This window comes from Bidens hawaiensis, unplaced genomic scaffold (genome assembly GCF_021521415.1).
Source record: "Bidens hawaiensis isolate Kalapana, Puna unplaced genomic scaffold, B.hawaiensis_p1.1 tig00043639_1, whole genome shotgun sequence".
NCBI classification, from domain to species: domain Eukaryota; kingdom Viridiplantae; phylum Streptophyta; class Magnoliopsida; order Asterales; family Asteraceae; genus Bidens; species Bidens hawaiensis.
This window is the reverse complement of record NW_027505851.1, coordinates 105337-128710: the sequence shown is the minus strand read 5'-3', so window position 1 is coordinate 128710 and position 23374 is coordinate 105337. Positions and strand designations below refer to the sequence as shown.

The following is a 23374-nucleotide window of genomic DNA, read 5'->3' as shown; positions in this document are numbered from 1 at the left end:
AATGCCCTAATCATTATTTAGTGTTTTGGTTAGCAATTTGTGGTAAGAAATCATGTTTTAATGTGACTTTCATAAGTAAAGAGTTTTGATTATGATTAGGTTCTCAAAACCTTGTAAGAATCACGAGTTAATAACAAAAACGATTTACAAAAAGTTTTGGTATGCTAAAGATGAATAGCCAAAGAATGAAAATAGATTTGAAGCTTAAACCCAAAGAGTTTGATAGTCCGGATGATTAAAAAGGTCGTCTAATCATTTTGATGGTTCATCTAAAAGTTATTTCAAATGAAAATTTATGTAAGTATTAGACATTTCGTCTAATGCTATTTAAACCTTAATTTTAAAATAAAATATCTAGTCGATGATTTATACAAGATTTAAGCCTACAAAACTAGACCATTTAAATGCCTAAATGATTTATACGAAACCTATGGTTACACTTAGGGATAGCAGCGGGTCGGGTATTGTTAATCTCATACCCGTACCCGGTTATAAAATCCAGTCCTATACCTGGCCCATTACCTGTCGGGTATCAGGTATACCCTCGGGTATTGGGTATACCCATTAGATTATTAAAAAAATTCGTTAGGATTTTTAAGTATATTGTTTTACCATTATAGTTATCGCGTATATTTTATTTATATATAAACTGTTACAAACTAAAATATGACACATTACATCTATATAAACGTTATCATAAATAAATAATAGTACCATAACTTTTGTAGAACTTTATATAAGCAGGATACCTTTTCGGGTAATCGGGCCGGGTATCACCAAATCTCATGCCCAGCCCGTACCCGCAAAAAAAATTCAAAACTAATCCCTTACTCGGCCCAATACCCGCCGGGCTTCGAGTATGCCCGTCCTAATGCTTCGGGTTTTGAATATACCCGTCAGAGTTCGTGTTATTTTGCTGTCCCTAGACTTACACTATAGGTCAAGAAACATAAACAATTGCTACGAGGCAATATCATGCAATCTCTACTATCAGTTAAATACCTTTAATTTTTTCAAAACTTGAAAAAAGGATTTTTATCTTTCAATGAATTAAAAGATTTTATAATCATTTTGTTGGAAAACAATGGTTTAAACTTTAATCAACTTTAATGTTTTGATAATGACTTTTAGAACTTATTCATATGGATCTTTTTGGTCCTTCACCTGACACGTCCTAAAATCGTTAACTTAGCAGCAAAAGACTTAATTATGCTAATATAAGCGGTGACAAACGCTGTTTAGTCAATCATATTCACCCGGTTATCGAAACAATAACTTTGTTTAATTTACTTTTATTATGATTATTATCAATTTTTAAAAGTAAAAGTTTATATCTCTTCGTTTTTTTAGTACTTGTCTGGATCAACCGAAATCTCAAATACAGATTGATATTAATGTAATATGATAAAATTAATTAGCGAGTTGTAATGCTATTTATTTAAATTATAATCAATTCATGTGGACATGTGTATATCAATTTGTTGCCACAAAATTGGTATCAAGATAAATATAGAAAGTTTATTTGATGCGTTCTTTTTAAAAAATGATAACCACAGTACACTACTTTAATTATATATACATCTTTTCTAATTAATTCTCCCAACCTCCATCCACCTTCTTTAAATAAATGTTTTTAAGTAAATTTCACGGATGACGCTTCAGGTATATATGTTTAACTTTTGGTTGTTTCTCATCACAAACGTAAAAAAGATAACCCCTTAAATGATACGTGTTAACTTTTTTTAACGAGTATGACATATCCAAAATGAAGCAGCGGCTAGCACGCTAAGCTAAGATCAACCACTTGGAGAACGCGGAGCCTTTCTTTCTCGGTCATCTGTCTTAATAAGTTAAGCGGATTCCAATTCATGTGGTCGTTCTCTGTTGCATTGGTGTTTTCACTCCCCACTCTCCACCCTAACAAATGTTTCCACTATATCTCAGGAGTAGTCAAAGGAAGTACGGCGGGTCAGAGTAGGAAAAAATGAACTAAGAATTAGGGCATAGAACAATGGATCAATTCATTCAACAAGATCCGTTCGGATCAGACCAGGATGAATGGGATTGGTTTGACCTCTCGCTCGGAATTAACCCGCCGCCGACAGATGTCCCATGCCACGTTTCGTGAACAGCTATGCCCGAGAATGAAATAACATTAGAAAATGATAACAAACTTCCACATATGAAACTGGCATGAGCACCACCCTCTCCTTGAATAGAGCCACCATCAACTCCGACACCGAGAGAGAGATACACCTTAGACGAGTTCACATTTTTCTGTTATGTTTATTCACAGAAGAGATATTGGGTTCATAAAAATGTCCGCCTCAAGTATCACTAACGAGTTTTGGACTACTAATTAATTGTAGAGGACTGAGAAGAACTCCACAGTTAAGCATGCTCAGCTGGTAATAATCATATTATGGATGATATACAACATCCGGCTCCTCTACCACCAAAATTGTCTGTTTCGCCCTGATGGATTAGCCATCCAAGATTTTGCTCTTGCACATTTATTTTTGGTTATCTTGATGGAGAATCTCTCAAGGCCAAAACCTATTTGGAATTCGCAAAAGGTGTTACAATGGACCATGCTCATCTTCTTTCTATTGTTACACATGTTTTCCATCCCAAATCCGTACCATGCACATTGATTTGATTTAATAAAGAAAGAAACAAAGAAAGAAAGAGCATGGTTAGTAAAAGTTCACTGTTCCCACACAAAGCAAAGCAAAACAAACATGTGCAATAGACTAATAGCAAACACCTATTTCTTCCCACTTGACTTACTATGATGCTTGTGTTTTGTCACACTCTTTTATGTCATAATTAAGGACCCACCTATAGAAACCAATCAACCATGAATATTGAATATATAAGCATCTCCTACGTCATATATATATATATATAACCATCATATTTTTGATGTGCCCACCCTAGACCAAAGAAAGATGGGTAGAAGCCCATGTTGTACAACTATGGGGCTGAATAGAGGTTCATGGACAGCTTCAGAAGACAAGATTCTCAGTGACTACATTAAGCTTCATGGTGAAGGCAAATGAAGACAGCTACCCGCGAAAGCAGGTACATATCTATCTATCTATCAATCTATCTATCTAGTACTTAATTAACTACCTATGTACGTGGGTGCATGCGTACGTGTGTATATATATATATATATGTCACACTGAGTGCATGTGTGTGTTTTCTTTGCAGGTTTAAAGAGGTGCGGAAAGAGTTGTAGATTGAGATGGTTGAATTACTTGAGACTGGATATTAAAAGGGTAAACATTTCCTATGATGAAGAAGATCTTATCATCAGGCTTCATAAACTCTTGGGAAACAGGTTTTGTTTGTTTCGTTAATTAATATACGCATTGTGTGTTTTAAATGTCAAGAAAACATTTTGAGGTTTCTTGTGTGTGTTTAGATGGTCGCTTATTGCTGGGAGGCTTCCTGGACGAACAGAAAATGAAATAAAAAGCTACTGGAACATCACACTAGCCAAAAAGGTGCACGATCTTCATCATAATCACGAAACTGTTCCTGTGTCGGCACAGGCTCACGAACAAAACTATAAAAAAAGGAAAGAGAAAGAATGTGTGAACGAGTCGAATGTGGTTAGAACCAAGGCAGCGAGATGCTCTAGGAAACATTTTAGCCCACACCCACGACAAATATCCGAGCCACCAAGATCCAATGCAACTATTGGGATTCAAGATGCGGCAAACCCTAACTCTGAACTTATACAGCCAGATGCATTTACGTTTTGTCATGACAACAATAATAACGATAATAATCAATCAAGTTTCGGTCTTGATGTGAATGTGGGTGGGGGTTCCTTAACTGGTCTTTATAATTTGGATTTCGTAGATTCGTTCAACTTAAATGATCAAATGGTGAAAGGAGATGATATGATATCGGGTTCTTCAACTATAACTACGGCTGCTGGTGCTACTATGGATGCAACACACGTGTATTCGAAAGAAATTATGGACTATTTCACTTCAATTGGTGGAGAATGGATGCCTTGATTATGATTATGAATTATGTTTGTATCGTGCATATATATATATATATATATATATATATATATATATATATATATATATATATATATATATATATTTAAGGAATAATAACTATGTTTCAAGTAAATTTGTAAACAATTGCCATCGAATTATGCTAATAATTTCATGAAAACAGTTTGGGCTATTTAACCATTTCAGTTAAAAATGAATCTTCTATTACATAGTCTGTATGCTTTTAAATAACGTTACGTGACTGTAAATAAAATATTAACGGTGAGCGTAAAATTTGTTCCAGAAGAAAGTATTATCTGTATGCTGTTAAATAATGTTAAGTGACTGTAATTGCTAACTTAACGCAGTTAGTTGTTACGTGAGATAGTTGTAGACTTGTATCAAATGCTTTCTATACTAGAGTCGTGCCGACAAGATATAGGGATCAGGGAATAGAAATTTATTAATGAACGGCAAACTAGCATACTCCTAATTAAGCGTCATCTCCTTAGGTCAACGGTTTTCCGTGAAGAAAGCCCTAATGTATGCTAGTCGTAGATCAGTTTGATTCTGAATAGCCGCTTGAATTGTAAGCCAATAAAATTAGACCAAGTAGTCTCACATTTATTGTTGTTTTGACAGCTTGCAGACATTCATGGCTTGTAGAAGGGAGAAAGTATTTTAAAAGCACGTTAAATGACTGTTTTATCCTTCCTGATATGGCGCATTGTGCATCTATGGTTGATCTTCTCGGTCACGATGGTAGATTGTCGGAAGCTTATGCGTTTATTAAGAATATGTGGTTTAGATGTATGGGGAGCTTTACATAGTGCCTGCAGAATCCATGGGAATGTTGGACTTGCGGAATGTGTCACGCAAAAGCTTTGCGAACATTAGTTTTGAGCAATCTTTTGGTACAGTAGTTTTGCAGCTATGCTATTCATGTCTGGTATTTTAAAAAATGTAACCAATAAAATTGTTATTATTTATTAAACTAAACTAATTCCAGTTTAATATTCATGGCTAAGAAAAATTGAAAAAAATATGATAAAATAATAAATAATTTTGGCTAACAACTGCAGTGGCAAACATATGGTTAAATTAATCACCCTTGAAAAATCAATAGTTTATCTTCATCCAAACAGACAGAACTATACAGAAACTAAATAGCACTTAAGGAGGTACGTCCTCCAGCTTTGGTGACCGATCGCTGGTATGGGTTAAAATGGTCTCGATTCTGTCGAGCGATGCTTCTAACCGACCAGAGTTCATGTTAAACAATGCTTCACCAGTTCCCACAGCCCTGCAAATAACTTCAAATTCTCAGCCACCAATATGAAATACAAAAACCATCATGCATTATAATATTAATAATAATAATAATAATAATAATAACAATTTACCCTGTAAATTCAGGAAGAACATAGTCTGCCCGCCATCCAAATCGAAGATCTACACCCGGGCACACATCAACAGACGTTTTGTTACGGATTCTAGATACACCATCTCCACCTAAGCAACTTGTAAGCTTCCATTTCCAACCGGTTGCGTGTGACAACCTATCCCTACCTGCAAACCAGCAGATATAATATATCATACATGATATGTACGTATAGTTGTATAGCTGTTGACTAAACTAGCAGACCGACCTGAAGGTTTAGGAATTTGGACTGGTTATTGGGATCTTCTTGGAAACAAGGTGCACATCATGATCGTATGATAAAGGCTTCAAAACCAGCTTTCCCACAAACTCGTTGATTGGGGAATTGTAACACTGGACCAGAATCGTTATACACAGCTTTAAAACATTATGTTATTAAAGCAAAACCTAAGTTTCATAAATTTGAAATCAGGAACTACTGGCTACTGCTAATTCATTATTATTTTCAATAATATTATTTAATAATAAGTCAAAATCTTGGTGATTTGATGAAAGACGGTAGTTATTTTCAGGGTGCAAATAAAGCCCATTTTTTTTTCGAGCCTAGGCTCGACCTTGTACGGGAAGCTCATTTAGGCTCGTTGCCTTAACAAGCCTTGTGTATATTAAAGATTTGCCACCATTGGACTTCTTTGCATTAATTTCACACTACACAACCGAGCTTTGACTCGTTTTAAGGCATTACACGCTATGCAGTCGATATCGCCGATATATCATATATCAATGATATATTAGTTACTGTGCAAAATATTGATCATAATCTCGGTCCCAATAAACTATTAAACCCTTGTTTTAGAATTAGTGAATATATTATTATTATTGTGTCTTTTGTTTTGGATGGAAGCTGGACAAGAACCCAAATCATGGGATGAGTTATACACCATAGATTTAATGCCTTCTGAACTGTTCTTGAAGTTCAGGGAAGAAATTCAAGGCTTTCGAGTTGGTCTTAATTTAGAGGTATATAAATATACTGAATGAAATTTACGGGTGTAAACGAGCTCGACTAGTGCGGCTTGTTTATTGTTTGTTAATTCATTTATATACGCTTTTAATTATTTTGAGAAAAAACCTTAATGCGGAAAAATAGCGGATATCGGTCGAGGACCAATATTTGAGATATTGGTTATCGCGGTGGGACATCAGTAGTATTTTAGTATCATGCAGAATTTATATATATGTACCATTAAACACAAAGAAAACAACCTTTTGCAACTTGTAAAACACTAACATTTGTTGCAAGTAGGAACTTATTAAGACTTAACATACTAACATTAAACACTAAAAACTTATATCGAAAATATCGGTGTGCATAATCATGAGTCATGGAAAATGTCTCTAGAATAGTTTGCTGAGGAAATTATTATTCTACACACGGTTCATAGTTTGTATTTTCTAAAATATACAACGTGCCTTCCAAAATGAACCGTTAAATAATTTTTGGTAAAATTGATGTGCATGCGAAATTTTATTAATTTATAATTGGGTACGATGTCTAACGAGTTTAGCTCTTGACAACTCAGCTCAAACACCAGACTAGTAAATGCATTGCATACTCTGTAGAGTCTGTAGAGTATCATACGACGATTTGCATTTGGAAATCATGTGCTGGGAGATCATTAAACGGATACTGCTATAGAAAGAGAAGAAGAAGACGAAAAATAGAAAAAGAAGAAGACGACGAAAAAGAAAATGAAAGACAAGGAAAAACACGACAAAGACAAAATAAAGACAAGAGAACAACACCTGTGCAAGAAACAAGCGAAAAAAAAGAGAGATGGAAAAACAAAGAAGAAACAAGCGCAACGAAAAGAAACACAACCCAGATTATACCAAAAACAAAACCAATGTTTCAGAACCTAGATGCATGTGTATATATCATGAACATCAAAGTTAGTAAGTTACCTGTTACCATAGGTCTAATCCAAGTTTATTCATGTGAGAAAAGATGGTTGATTTTTTTTATTTTTGATATACAATGAATCATTTGTATTGAATTTTGTTAATATATATGATCCATCCAAAGTATCAAAAGTATAGTTTTGATATACTTTTAATAAACTAGTTTAAGAGTTCATCATGTAATCTAACTCGAATCAAACCATTGAAATATGTTTTCCACAGATTATGACAAATAAATACTCGAATCTCGAATAATACACATTACTTCCTCTTCTTCTTCATCATCGCCTACATAATGTACACTCAATTCGGCCCAATCACCCCTCGGAGTTGTTCAATCAACTTACTTTTGGTCGCCGGATCCACCTGCAACAAAACCAAATATTAAACTACTAAACAGCTAACGTACATTCTCGTTTTTATGTTCACAAATGCTAAAATCAATTACCTCTTTCAAAAGTGCAGCCAGCCCCTGCGGTAAAGCATCCAAATCCGCCAGTGAACCACCGATCTTTAACAACTGATTCGACACCTTCTTTGCACGCAGCTCGGTTAACTTGTCGGTGTAATTGTTGGGGTCATCTTTCCATGTGAAAAACGCACCGTCATCAACCCACAAGTCTTCACTTTTCGTTTCCAGGAACCATTTCTTAATCATATCATAAGCCGACTTGTAGGAAAGTGTGTCACCCGCAGCCTCACAGATGCTACTGATTAAAGAAGCCTCGGCCAGCCTACGCCTGAGCCTTTTGTAGAAGAAAAACCGAGAATCTTTCCAGTCAACCACCTTTTTGACCACTCCCTTCTCAGCCATTCGACACGATGTATCATGAAGCTCAGCAAACTTTGTAGCGATCTGAGTGTAAATCGGCAACAGCTGTTTCTCACGGGCTTTTATCTGGTCAAAGACAGTTTGATCATATTTCGATGCTTTAAGTTTCTCTTTAAGGTTTTGAATTTGTGGGTCGAGTCGAGACATACAATCCAACAACTCTTTGTTACGGAATTTGATTTCAATCATTCCTTCGGGTTCAAGAACGTTTCCTTTTGCGGTTGTCTCTGCATACATTTCAATATGGTCTGAGTTAATCCGACTATCGACAACCACCCATGCTCCTCCACGTAGTTCACCAGTTTTCGGGATGTAAACGAAAACCGGCTGTTTATAAGTTCTAAGATTCTCAACGATTGTCGAGCCCGCTTGCAAAATTCCTTCAAAAAGGTCTCGTTGGCCTGCCGAAAACCCCCGCCAGTTAGCCATGATGAAAAGCGGGAGCTCTTCTCGGTTGAAGTCCATTATAGCTTGAGCCGTTTTACTAGCAGAGTCCGGGAACCACACCTGCCCGGCTTGCGGGACCACCCGTTCATGTGAATCAAGCTGCCCTAGATCCGCGGGTATAATCTGCATCACTGTTTGTGTCTCGACAGCAATGACTCCAACTGGTATCCCACCAAGTTTGGCCCGGCCCGTAACCATTGTCCTGGCCCAACCCTCCAACGTCTCCACAAAACTGTCGCGGTCAAAAATCCCACCAACCCATTTCCCATCCACCATCCCGCAAACAGCCACCCGAGGGTCACATGAGTTCTCAGGCAGGTACTCCACGGGCCGGTCCACGGGATCCACAGGCACCAAAACAGGAAGTGGGCCACCTACAAAAGGCGGAACGAAACTCAACCAATTCAAGATTGCTGATACACCTTCAAGATCATCGGAAACAGTTAAATGCACAACACCGTTTGTCCCCATAATTTTCGGGCCACCAAGTTGCATTTGCGAGCTGTAAACCTCTCGTCCCAAAAGCTTGTTCAGCGCCGAAAACCCAGTTAAAATAATCGGCTGGTCAAGCCGTTGTATACACCGCATACCCAAACGGGCTAAATAAGCACCAATCCCTACGGTTCTTCCCGTCACGTATGTTAATGTAAACGTTTCTTTATACGCTTTGGAATACGCACCAGCAATTGCCCCGCTACCGCTTAAATTCTCAACCCCTAATCCATCTTCTTTCCCTATGATTGTATCAATAACCCATCTCGTTTCACCACTTTCAAGACTGATTTCATGTGCAATTACTGACGATTTAATACGACTGTAATCTTAGGGAGTCAGGTACAAATACTGGAACCCTGAATCCGGGTTCAATTCATCAGACCACCCAATTCTAAAGCAGGAGCGGACCTCCTCAGCAGCCCCGATACGGGCTCCAGAGTTTGCCGCCAGGTAGATTAGGGGCAGTTTCTTGGCACAAGCCAGATCGGTGACAGCCTCAAAAAACGCATCTTCAATTGGGCCGAATGACCCGTTTCTGAACGTAACATCATTTGCAACCACCAAAATTGTCCTTCCGTTAGGAAACTCAGGGGTGCAGAGGTTCATGGTCCAAGCCACCATGCCCACATTGTTTAGGCCCGGCTCACGGTTTACCGGCACAAGTGGTGTACCCCATGAGCCTCCCGGGTCAGCAAACATGAGTTCAGTCGCACTTACAAGTTTACCCTCAGGCTTCCTATTATTAGGGAGTTTTGATGACCATATATTCTCAAGGGCTGCTTCAAATGCCTGCAGCAATCAATAAGTACTTATATATTAAAATATTAAAGCATGCAAGTGCACATAAAAAACATAAAGGGCAAAATGATAACTATACCAGTGCAAAGTCATAGCAGTATGTAGTATTGCTTTTCCTAGCCAGAAGACGTTTCTGATCAAGTAGATTCAAAGGCTGAGAAGGTGCGTTTATAGGTACACCATGTAATGGGCCTCCTGTCGAGGTAGCATGATAAACCACCTTTTGTTTAGCATTATCTTCGACTTCCCTATACACATAAAACAGCAAAACAAAATTGCAAACAATCAGTTAAACCTTACGTAACAGTGCTGTGAAATGACTAAAATACCCTTCTTAACAACTTACATGTACAATACAGGTATGACCGGTCACATTGGTGACCACAACCCTCCACGCACCGTTGACCTGACCAGAAGACGAGGACATGCAAAGCTTAACCTCCCACTCAAAAACGCCTAACCGATGCATCTTTACACCAACCATAGAGTGAATTTCACGAGCCAACTTCACCAGAAGTACCTCAACCACACCTTCTTCCTCCCCGAATCTATATCCACCCTCCTGCACACAAATTATAAGTGTAAACAAGCTGACAGGCATATGTTGTAAGGTGAAAAAATGGCGGTGGCACTTACTGTGAGAACGGAACGAGATCGTTGATATGTTGTTCCTTCAAAACATAGAGGTACATATGAGCATGATCAGACTTAACAGTAGCATTATGAACATGAAGTTCCAACTCTTCCATAGCCGTCACTAAAGATCTCAAAATACTCCTTGATGTATAAGACAGATTCAACTGAGACCGCGGGCCTGCAACTTCTGAACCCTGGTATCCCGAGGGTGAAAACCATTCTTTTGTCGGTTGTCTTACGACTGTTTTAAGAAACATTCTTTGAAAAGGAAGTGGTTTTGCATCAATTGTATACATGTGCCATTGTCTGTCACATGACGGAGTGTATTTTATGTTCTTGTACCCCTTAAGTTTATCCTGAAACGAGAAGAAGCTATTTATAATTCATAGACATGTGCCCCTAATATTATTTAAGTAAATATAACAAATACAAACCAGTTCAAGATAAATCGATAATGGAGGTTCCAGGTGACGCATTAACGGCTCTTCTACATAATAATGATTCTTTTCTGACCAATGAAATGAGTGTCTCAATGGGCCCCTACCTTCATCTCTTTGTATTATACAGCTTATAACATCATATCCTGCATTTTTCAGGCTCGAACTTACTTCTTTATCTTTAAGTATTTTTGCCAATCGGTTGACTCTCTCTTGAGCCTGTCCTCATCCCCACTGCAAATGGTTGATCAGATAACAAGTCAACGTACCATCAAGAATACATACCTTTTAAAAAATAAATAATAACATACCTGTCTTGAAGCAAACTCATTTGGTTGTTGATACCAGCCAACACGATGTGCATCATATTACCATGGTTAGTACTGCCCGCTAACCCATTTTGACTTTGACCTTGGGTCGTTTCTTTAAGTGCTGCACTTATCACATCGGGCAAAAACTGAAGAGATTTAATGATAACCATAGCTCCCCATTTCTTATCAACCAATGGTGTTTCATCATCAAAAGCATTTGATTCCATGAATCGCCACGAAGCAATAAGTCCAGCTCTGTGCCATTGCATTCTAACACTCCCCTTCACAAGATATGGCTAACAATAGACACGAGGTAAAATTACTCATATGCCTCTTGTTTATCAATTTACAAGTAAAATCAGTAATATACCTGATATAACCTTCTAACATAGGTCTCAACGACGCGCCTTTGAAGGGTGTGATCACTATGGTCAAAGAGACCAACAAGAGCATCTTCAACTGCCAATGGAGCACTCACAATATCCTCCATTCTTTCATTAATTGCACTTTTTCTTTTAGGGGTTGTATCAATGTTTTCCCCTTCTTCGGTAAACATTTCTAGTTCGGAAAGGCTTCTAGCAATACTTGAGCGAAGTTCACTTAGTTTAGGGTGTTCCAACAATTGACTTGCCTTCAATGCTAACTGTCAACAATAATCAAGAAGCAAAAGATCAGTTTAAACCAAACCAAAAGATACTAATTTAAACAAGTTAAAAGACGATATTAACCTCAGAATAACTGGTGTGGTTGAGTGTAGAAAACCGTATGAGTTTCTCTCTATAAGGAGCCGGATTAGGGTAAACCAAATGCTCCATCAATCTTAGTATCAGCTTGTTTTTACTCTTAACACCCTGTATGAAGATTATTATTGATAGTTTAAACAAAAAAAAACACTAGCGGTCAGGATTCGACCTATTCATACAAGTAAACATGTGAAACACAGATAGTTTGCCAATTTGTAATTTTTAAAAATTAATAGCTTCTAAATAATTTTGTTCAAAAGAATAAAATTAGTACTTAAATAACAAAAACTTGGTTGTCATATTTGACATACTATATACCTGATGAGAAAGCACAATGTCCACAATTCTTAAGAGATCTTTCTTGTATTGCAGTCGAAGACGTTCAATAACATCAGCCTGCAAAGAAAAGTCTTCCGTTCTAATACAAAATGTAACTGAATATATTGGAATAGACAAATATAACATTCAAAAATATATATATATATATATATATATTTAAGAAAATGAAAGAATATATATGAAATTAGTACGTTAAGAAAGCACCTGAATATTGTCACTAAACAATTCTTCAACGGACAAATACTCTTCAAAAAGTGCTTGAACTATCCCACGCGCATGACTCTCTCTACCACCTTCATATGACTTAACAAGACTCATTAACGGTTCGATGAGTCTTTCTTGCGCAACTCTCTCTTTTTCTGAGTAAGATCCAAGGTGGGTCTATACAAAAGTGCAGTATTAAGTAAATTATATATTTGAACATAAAAAGGTCAGAAAAGAAGTATTTGATTTAAAAAAATAATTAACAAAAAAAACTAACTTCCAGAATGCCCCTTAACACGTTGGCAGGAAATTCGATAACTTGTTGAATGGAAATTCCTTCATACTCCCTATACTTCGATTCCAACTGTTATACAAGTATACAACAACTGAAATTTAGCAAGAAAAATTAAAACAATAAATTTTAAAATAAAAATCAATATAATTCCAAGAAGTTAATTTGCCTTGGCTTTTAGATCTTTAGGAAGTCGATTTGCTAGAACTGCAAAGCATTCTTGCCATTGAAGGAAAGGAAGCTCAGGACTATCCAGACAAAGAAGCAGGTTTTGTACAACCTAAAATCAAAGATTAAACATGTTAAGAAAAAAAAGATTCATATGGTATGTTTAAACGAAAAAGAAAACGATTACCTCATCAATATTGTGATCATAGCCTGCAAGTATCATTCGAGCAGCATTTAGAGTTGCAGCACATTTCTGATGAACTTTGTCTGACATGGCGGTTGGCTGGCCTAGAGCAGGAAAGCTTCCATGAAAAGGTTCTGCTTTTCTTACAGCTGAAGGGTCATCAAGGTCAAGCCTTGCTATAAGCTCACCAGCCTACAGTTTGTATTTTTCAAAAAAATAAATAAATAAATATGTAAAAGTTTCTATAAACACTAGATACGTCGAGGATATCTTAAATCTAACCTGCATGGCTTGGCCTTCAGACATTTTAAATTGTATAACTCCGGAAGCGGGTGAAAGAAGTGGCATACACATCTTCATAACTTCCACCTCAACATAAGGTAAGTCAGCATCAACATGGCTACCATCTGGGACTAAATACCTTAGAAGCTTGCATGGTGTTTCTGCCACCAATTTGGAAGGATCATGATCATTCTACAAACAATTTATCCATCAGTATTAGCAAGGTGATAAGTAGATGTGGAAAAACGGATGGGTCTGCCTGGTTGACTTACAACCTGCTAGACCCAACTGGCCAGCTTCTTAACCTGATTTTATTTTATTTTACCATTTAGACACAAAAATAACTTAAATCCACTCATCCATAAGAAAACGGGTCGACCTTCATAATAAACAAATGTAAAAGTAAAGTAATTGAAAGTGTAATTGTTGGCACCTGAAGCAAGCAAGTTCTCCCATTGATTAAGAGACGAGTACCGGCTGCTTCTTCCTCCGCGTATATAATATGGCTATTTCCATCCAACTGCAATATGAAATTAACCAACAATAAATTAATTATATAAGAACATGCATATTTGTCAAAAAATGGTATCTTTTGATCTGATTTGTGAAGCAAATTATGTATCCCCAAAAAAAGTCTTGTTTTAAATTTTTCACTTTGTAGCCAGGGTGTTTGGATGCATGCTTATGTGAGTTATGTGAAACATGGAGCAATAGTTTTTATAAAATCGAAAAGCAAAACAAAACGTGTACCTGCATCAACAAACCCCCATCACGTAGAGTATGTATTTCTGCTTCGATTTCAGATTGATTCATTCTCAATCTATAACTTCCTGGTCCTCTTTTCACCATATCAATCTAACAAAAAGAAAACCTAAATCATACCGGAAATAAAAAAAGAATCCAAAACAACCACCACTTATAATGTTACTTACCGTGTATCTACTACCCTCAATATTCAAAATAACTTGAGAGTTGACCAAGGATATATGCTGCAAGTAAAAAACACAAATCAGCAAAGTGCTTTCGGAGGTCAACAAAAGTCAATGGTAAGCCAAATACCTTAGGAGGGATTTGACCCTTTTCAAGATAACCAACATAATCCGATACCATGGCTGCACTTCTAGCAGCAGCTTTCTGAGGTCAACAAAAGTCAACAATGAGACAGAACATTGAAAGATGATGGATCTAGAAACCAAAACATACTATTAGCAAGTACTTACATAAAGAGCTCCCCCAACTACCGAAAGATACCATGGGGGCCTTTCTGCTCTAACCCGCATTGCGATTCGGCTATCTAACCACCCCGTGTGTATTTTGTTTTCTCTATAATCCGGAGCCTTCAAACAAGAAAAATGTAAAAACTAATTAAATGTAAAATTAAAGAAAAAATAATAAATTTAACAAATTTTCCACGCTTAAAACTGTCAAAATTTAGAAGTAATTTGTTTGAACTTTACTTCATAAAATGTTAGATGCGTTCTATATAATTTTTAAACATATATTTAACTACAAATCTATTTTAATTTGTACCAGAACAAAATGGAAAGTTATCTGAAAATGCTCACATGTAATAGATTAATTGTATAATCAACATTAGTACGAATTTCGCCACGAATTTGGATTTCCTTCAACCCAAGAACCATATTTGCAATAGCCAACTGTCTTGACTCTCCAAATGCAAAAACATGACCTGAGGGATAGAACAAAACCATACGCATTTTAGTAAAGAATCTTGACTTATTAAACTGAAACAAAACAAGATTCGGTTTTCTTACCAAATTGAGAATCTGAGAATTCATGAATGCCTCCTCCTGACTGCAAATTTCATCACAAATATAATGTTGTAAACAGTAAACGAAATCGAAATAATATAATTCAAGAACAAGTCTTACCTTGACAGAAAAGTATGCCCACACATTTGGCTTGCTTTTAAAACTTAGCTCCTGAAAAGTGAATTTCAAATGAATATGGTAAATAAGGCGTATAATGTTTTGGAATAGTTTATATCCTTCCAAAAGTTCAAAATTTCAAATTTATCCATTCAATAGTAAAAAAAAATCAGTTGCTTATATAACAATATGTGCTGAGATGATCAGATGATAAATAGTAATAACATTCATTTCTTATTTGTTTATTAAATACAAGTGAATCTTGTAACTAACTGGTTTTATTTTATTTAGAAGGAAATATATAAAGTGCATCCAAATATTTAGGGGTAATATAATCTTAACAAACCTGTACTTTCCCACTAGTGGGCTTAAAACCATCATCTGGATCCTCACTTGTTACACGAACAGCAATACAATGACCCTTTGGTCTAACTGACTCTGCTTGGTCAAAGTCAAACAGGGTTGCAAGAGCCGACGTTTTTCTCCAAGCATCATAACCTCCACTATTGTCCATCCCATAAAACCGTCTAATTTCTAAACCAAAAAGACATGAATATAAAATCATGTTGAAAATTCACCAATGCGTACTACAAATAGTTGTTAAATTATATTTGACTTTTCAAACCATCATTGCTTATTTTCTTGCATGAATGCAAATTATAGTGTGTTTTATTACCATTTCCATGATGCTTAGTTTGTTTTCAGTTCTAGAAAGTTTATATTTATTACCTGGAATTTGCCAAAGTGGAATTCCCATTCCAACCGCAACTTGTGCTGCAGGTAGATTAACTTCTGCTATCCACTCGGTGACAGGATGCTCAACCTGAAATTTAATTAAAAAACAATCATGCATCAATAATATGCAAAAAGTTGTATCCATGTATAAAGTGAAACATCGATTTACAATAATAAAGTATACCTGTAAACGAGGATTAAGCTCCAAAAAGTAATAATCCCCAGTTTCCATACTGTACAAATACTCTACAGTGGCAGCTCCAACATAATTAACCGATTTTGCTAATCTTCTTGCTGCTTGCTCAAGCTTCCTTATTGTGTCAGGTGGAGCAACGGTTATTGGCCCTTCCTCGATAATCTTTAAAATACATATATAACTACATCAAGAACAAGGTAAAAATAAATAAATGAAAAATAAACAAGTATGGTTCTCAAGCTACCTTTTGATGTCGTCTTTGAACACTGCAATCACGACTATGTAAAGCTGCTACATTGCCATACTGATCACACAACAGCTGAACTTCTAGATGCCGGCTCTGTTTTTAAAATTATATTTATTTTAAAAATATTATAATAATATTACGAGTTGCAAATTAAGGGCATATTAGTAAACAGCAGGTTTCCTCACCTGCGAAGCAACTTTCATTATGAATATAGGGGAACCGGGCACTTCACCTTGAACTTGCTTGAAAAGGGCCTTAACTTCTTCGTCATTATGAACCTAATTATTAAAAACAAAATACGGGTTTGACTTTCGAAGTCATTGGCAATTGTGTTGACTATTGAAGGTCAAATTTGGAATAATTTATTAAACTTAAAGGGGCAAACCTTTCTTATGCCTTTGCCACCTCCTCCCCATGATGCCTTAATCATAGCTGGATAACCAATAACTTGGCAGCTGGCAATTGCTTCTTCAGTTGTATACACACAAGCTTTTCTATAGACATCATCTGGGATTGTGGACAAGCAGCTTTCCACAGGAATTTTCACCTAAAGCAACAATTATTAATTAAATAAAGGTATAAAGACGAAATTTTTAAATACTTAAAAGAGGTATAAGTTAAAATTTCAAAGGAATAAAAGGCATAAAATGATTTTTAAAGAGATGTCTAAAGACAATTAATAAAAAGTGAGAAGAATACAGATGTGATTTTGGAATGTTATAAAGATGCAATATATAGCGAATAAGGGTTTTAAAGATGTATTATAAAGAATAGAAGGTATAAAGATGCAGATTTTAAACAATAAGGCATATAAAGGAAAATTGCCAAAAAGATATATGAACTCTCACTGAATTTATACATAAGTGCTAGAGTTCATTTTTGCATTAAGAAATTCCTAGACTTATAAAACTCAATAATAAAGCACTTGAATTTGCTTTAACAAAAATTTCCTATTTTTGCATGAGTAACCTTTCAAGTTTTCAAAAATAATGAAAGGGTCCCGTATTATATGACTAAGCCATAAGCTTTCTAAAAAGGACCTTTTCTTTATGGTTTAAAAATTCAGGGACTTGTTCATTCAAAATTGATGCATAAGCTATAAAGATGCAATTTTTACAGGCATAGAGGCATAAAGATGCCATTTTAAAACGTAGCAAGTAGCAAGGCATGATTTTCAAGAGAATAAAAACGCATAAAGATGCCATTTTGAAGAATATGAAATATAAAGATCACTAAAAAAGACTAAAGTGGCAAAATATTTACATGAGAACCACTCCACGGAAGTGTTGGTACAGACGCCGCTTGTGCAATCAAAGAAGAACCAATTTTATCTCCTAAAGCGGCCATGGATAAAGCAGGTGGCCCAAGAAAGATAATTCCTTTAGCCTCCAATGCATCCGGTAGTTCAGGGATTTCAGACGCATGACCCCAACCCGGCCAAACAGCATCAACATGTGTTATCTCAGCAGTCTGAAACACAAGTTTATCATTCGGTAACAAAACAAATAAATCCCGAATCAAAAAACAAAACCTGCTTACCTCAACAATGAGCTGCACATTAGCATAATTGTTATTGTTTGTACCACCCGGGACTTCAACAAACTGATCAGCAATTCTAATATGCTCTGCATTTATCCTCATGTCTTCTGGAGTCGCCATCGCCACAAATAAAATTGCTTTTTCTGAACCAAATGTCTCGTAACTCCATGTTTTCACACTTCTTATAAACTTTACAGCCGCCATTCCATTATTTGCAATCAGAATATTATGAATCGGCTTATTTCCACCAAGTGCATAACAAAATTCATCAATGGCAGATCTACTTGCAGAAGACCTCAACAAAATCGAGACGTTGATGTTGCCCGCACCGTAATTAAAACTTCCATTCAAAGGCATTCTCTGAACTTCTGACATGTTTCCACTGCCAAACGGAGCATTCAACCTTTAGAACAGCATTACTTTGACTTTTACAGCCTTTATTTGACTAAAAAACTCATGAATTTGGAGAAAAAATCAATCAACAAAGGTATGTATGATTTATTGTACTTTGGTGTTTTAAATTAAGTAAACTTGATGTCTGAGATTATTTTATATTCAACTGATCCAGCCTAAAAGTGATCCAAAATTAGCTTTTTTATTCAAATCCAGCTGATGAATGCAAAATCCGATAAAACAAAAACAACCCAACAGAATTCTCCAAGAAAGAATAGCAAGAAAATAAGAAACAGAATACAAGTCAATTAAATTAAACAGCACAGTTAAAAAGATTGAAACTTTAATCACTATCTTGACTAATTATTCCCCAAAAAGAAAAACTGACCGTGAAGAAGATAAGTTGCAGAATAGAAACTGAATTGATGGAAATCTGGAAGAGATGGGAGTGAATAAAATTGGGGTGAAATTTAGCTGGGGGTTTGGTCTGGTCTGGTTTGGTCTGGTTGGTTGTTTATTGTTTATCGGTGAGGCGCCTTAAATAGCAAGGGGACCCGACCCATCTTCATACTCTGACCACGTGACATGGGTGACCCACATCTATCATCTGTGTTATGTGCAGTTATTATTATTATTAGTTTATTATCATCATATCATTGAATTCAAAGATATACTATTCAACTTTATTTTACATTATACCAACTTAGTTGTTCAAATTATTATTATTATTATATTTATGGCCGGTTTTCTCCTTACTTATCCATGCATTACTAACTAACTACTCATACATGACAACAAGAAAAGGTCAAATGAGTAGGGACGGTACCAAACGACGACCCGTATGGTGTGGCATGCTCTGCGCATCAAAGTTGATTTGGCATCATATGGCATATAAGCTAATATACGTTTTTTTAGGAGTGGTGAACAAATAGGCGTATAATTAATGGTTCAGACATGTAAACAAAGAGAATGGTGAGGTAACGATCTAAATCAGTCGACTTACACGACCCAACTAAAAACCGGGTTATGTACGGGTTGAACCATATAAAAACGTGTTGACCCGTTAACCAGATTAAGTAGTTAAAAAACAGGAAAAAAAAATTATCTTCTTTTGACAAATACAAATTGCAATTTCCAAACCAATTTGCAAGAAAATTTTTATATTCTTTTGCAGATGCTAAAAGTCTAATTCTCAAATAATCTAAAAGTTTCAATTTCATACTTGATGGTTTGTAGTTTTGATACACTATATTATCTACCTGTCACACTCATACTAACTGATAAAGCACATTACCGATCATGTATGACTCGTTTTACAAGACGGTTAAACGGGCCATGTTTGAGTTGACCCCAATTACACTAAACTGGTGTTCGTTGCATATATATATACCTTTGCACTCGGGCCTCTTCTTCTCTAAAGCACACCGGCGGTTCCTGCAAATTAGTAGGAAAATGAGTCCATTTTAGTTAAATAGTAATGTGACAATTTAGTAACATTAAGAGAAGAGAATGCATGGTGAATAATGAATGGAAGTATAGAAATGAATTACCTTGCCATAACGTGACACCATATCTTGGAGTGCTGTAATTCTTTCTCCAAATCTCTCCTTCTTAGCCTTTAAAAACCAAAAATTAAAAGAAACCCTAAAACCAATGTATGTAATTTAGAATTGAATGAATGTAAGAATACCTTTGCATGGGTAGGCGAAGATGTGGTGAGGAAACTGTAGGGAGTGACAGCGCAGCGGATGTTTCGTTTCGTCTGCGAGCGAATAATACAATACGTACATTAGAAAGAAAGAATGGATGGATCGATGGGCATTAAGACTTACATGATGATCTCTTGATTTCTGATCTACATGATCGGTTGTCATATTCATCTGAGGAGTAGGAGAAAAGCACTTGAGCCTGAGATTCATATGGCTTGATGAAGAAACACTAAGTGAACCCTGGGTAGATTATAGATAATCTGGGGTTTAAGTAATGTTTCCCACGAGGATGAGGTCCAGTAGAGAAGGTTGTTCTTCAAGGGACCTGCAAAACAGACACCGTAAGCTCGTCACTGAGAAGGGGAGGTTCCTCCTTGTGACCACCCTCCGGCGTGAGAATCAGACTAGATTGCTCTGAATATAAGTGTATATTAAGAGATTGCTAGATAAGATTGAGATATCAGATGATGTCCTTACCATTCCAAGGTGTTGGAGTATTTATAGCCGAAGGTAGGTTTCCTAGAAGGTACAGCCGGCTGAATAGTATTCATGTTCTACCAACAGTGGACTACGCACAGGCCATGCTGGTTGGTGGATAGGCTACGGCCAACAGTAAAGGTCGGCTGTATACTGTTCCTTTACTGCCGGCTACGCACTGTTCCACCAACTGTAGGCTGCGCACGTCCCATCGTAAGGGTTGGTGAGTAGGCAGCGGCTAATAGTGACAAACAGTACTAGAGGGTGCTCCTCCTCGTATTGTTGTCGGTGAGCTGTCACCCTGTGATTGGTTCATGGGCTGCTCTGGTCAAATTGTCTGTTCCGCCCATACCTTAGTAGGTATAGTACGAAAGACCTTCCAGAAGCATACGGACTGGCTCATTTAGGCGGGAGTATTCCCGCCTTGCTCATTCCTTCATGTGACTACTGAAGTAGCGAATGCCTTGTGTGTGTAGCCTTGCTGTTAGTGCGGGTAGCCTTCCCTGATGGCTTGTATCCGCAGCTGCGGGAACAGGCGGGGTACTTCGCCATTGGGAGGCTTTCCCTGCGGGTACAGCTGGCGTACTGCGCGTAAGGTTCTCTGAGCATGGTGGGCCCTGCTGGAGCAGTTGGTTATTGCGCAGACGTCCCTATTCAAGGTGAGTCTTGCGGGTCCAACTGGGCTCTGCTGGGACCTACCTCTTCAAGTCCCCCCAGTCCAATGTTCTTCTCATGAATTATTAATAAGTGAGGTGAACTTTTGGACTTAGCAAGGAGTTTTTGAAAAGGGTTTAGTTTTTCGGTTTTCCGTGGTGATTCTTCCCGCGGTTTTCCTGATGTCACGCAGAAATTCCCGACTTTTCTGCTTGATCTTTGGGTGTGAAGCGGGTAGGTTTGTAACCTCCTCGTACGTCAGGAGCGTTGAGTCCCACTTGTGGATTCTCCGTGGGGTTTTGGTAGTTTTTAACATACTGATCAATTATGCTAAAACCACCAATCCCATCATGGAGTTTCGAACAATATAGTTCTCGACGTTCCCGTCATGCGGGGATGTTATTCCCGTTCCCGCCAGCATGGCCCAGAAGATCCTTCTTGGTTTGAATTCCCTGCAGAGTGCTAAGTATGTGAAGGGTTTTGCCTTGACACTGTACCCGCACTTGTCTTACGGTTACTTTACTTCCAAGGTATTCCTGGCGTCAATTCCCTGCGGGTGCTAAGTATGTGAAGGGTTTTGCCTTAACACTGTACCCGCATCTGTCTTACGGTTACTTGGTTGCCGAGGAATTCTTGGCTTCAATTCCTTGCAGGTGCTAAGTATGTGAAGGGTTTTGCCTTAACACTGTACCCGCACCTGTCTTACAGTTACTTGGTTGCCAAGGTAAGGGGTTTTTTCCCGGTTACTTTTGAATCTATTTGAATTTTGAATTTTGAAATTCGAAGAGTTGGTGGAAGGATAAGAACAGTCAAAACCTCTGACACGTCGTGCGACGGTTTCTTCTGACTGTGTCAGGACGTGCAGGAAGTTATGGTGACGTGACAGTACATGGTCATTCCAGACGCTTTCTCAGGCGCGTGGGCGCGATTTTTCGGGCGCGTGGCCGCGAAATTAATGGTATGCGTCCTGTCAACAGCTGTTGCCAGCTTGCTTTTTGCCACGTGTCATAGTTTCATTGCACCTTCGTTTTCTCTCTCTTCCGCATTAATTTCATCGCATTAATTGCGATTAGTATATAAAGGGGGAGAGGGTTCTTTGTAATCCACACTTTCACTCTTCTCTTCATCTTCTTTGCTATTTCCGGCGAATACTCACCTTTTCAGGCAAGCATTCTCCCGAAATCGTTTTCTTCTTTTTCAAGATGTCTCGTGATCTCGAGTCTACAGCTGACGACAAGAGTACTGCTGGCGAGTGCCAGTGTGCTCTGCCTGGCGATCTGTATCGGTACGTCGTCAGGAAGTTCATGCTCGAGTCTCTCGAGCCTGAGTTTCCTGAACCCCATCAGACGGTGTACGATGCCCCCAGAGGCAAGATCGGGGTTTATGCTGCATTCTTTGTTTATGGGAATCTTAGGTTCCCATTGACAAAGTTTGTTTACCGTGTCCTTGAGAGGCACGGTGTTCATTTGACCGAGTTGCACCCCATGGCGATCGCCAAGATTCGCCACTTCGAGTGGGTGTGCCGGATTTTGGGCATTGAGCCCTATGTTGACCGCCTGATGACCTTCTACACTTGGAGGTGCATCCAGGGGTGGTACACGTTGATAACCCGGATCAAGGGTTTAAAGATTTGGGCAACCGAGCGCAGTCTTCGCGCGTGGAAGCGGGAGTTCTTCTTCATATCCGCTCGCGCCATCCCCATTTCCATGAAATTCAAGAACGGGCAAGTACTTCCCAGCCTTCACGCCTCCAACTACGAGGAGGCGGAATGGTTTTCGAAGATATCCCGGGTCCAATCTCCGGTTTACCGGTTTGCGGAGTCCGGGATGGTGATGTTGGGGATGAGCCAGGTGTGGAAGGAGGCGGATGCGCGAAAGATTCCGATCGTCCTCGAATACGGTTCGAACTCTGTTCCTTACGGTATGCTTTATTTCTTTTTGTTGATTCTGAATTTCTTCTAACTTCTTTCCTGTTTATTTCAGAGGGGAACGACTTGCAGTCG

General features: G+C 37.7%; 2 pseudogenes across 1 annotated transcript; one reads left to right on the top strand and one right to left on the bottom strand.

Annotated features, from left to right (window-relative positions):
* The first annotated feature begins 2951 nt into the window (after positions 1 to 2951).
* On the top strand, positions 2952 to 4034 carry LOC143615615 (transcription factor MYB1 pseudogene; annotated as a pseudogene).
* Positions 4035 to 7589: 3555 nt separating this feature from the next.
* On the bottom strand, positions 7590 to 18517 carry LOC143615623 (acetyl-CoA carboxylase 1-like; annotated as a pseudogene). The gene is made up of 31 exons (XR_013150507.1): positions 18140 to 18517; positions 17864 to 18070; positions 16986 to 17147; positions 16786 to 16878; positions 16598 to 16693; positions 16342 to 16515; positions 16152 to 16245; positions 15769 to 15956; positions 15426 to 15476; positions 15309 to 15348; positions 15099 to 15223; positions 14754 to 14870; positions 14593 to 14667; positions 14466 to 14522; positions 14284 to 14388; positions 13967 to 14053; positions 13534 to 13725; positions 13255 to 13443; positions 13069 to 13179; positions 12885 to 12971; positions 12608 to 12784; positions 12383 to 12460; positions 12050 to 12172; positions 11692 to 11964; positions 11322 to 11617; positions 11008 to 11244; positions 10570 to 10929; positions 10286 to 10496; positions 10017 to 10195; positions 7814 to 9928; positions 7590 to 7731 (listed from the first exon to the last, which is right to left on the bottom strand). The product of XR_013150507.1 is annotated as an acetyl-CoA carboxylase 1-like (transcript).
* Between the last annotated feature and the right edge of the window lie 4857 nt (positions 18518 to 23374).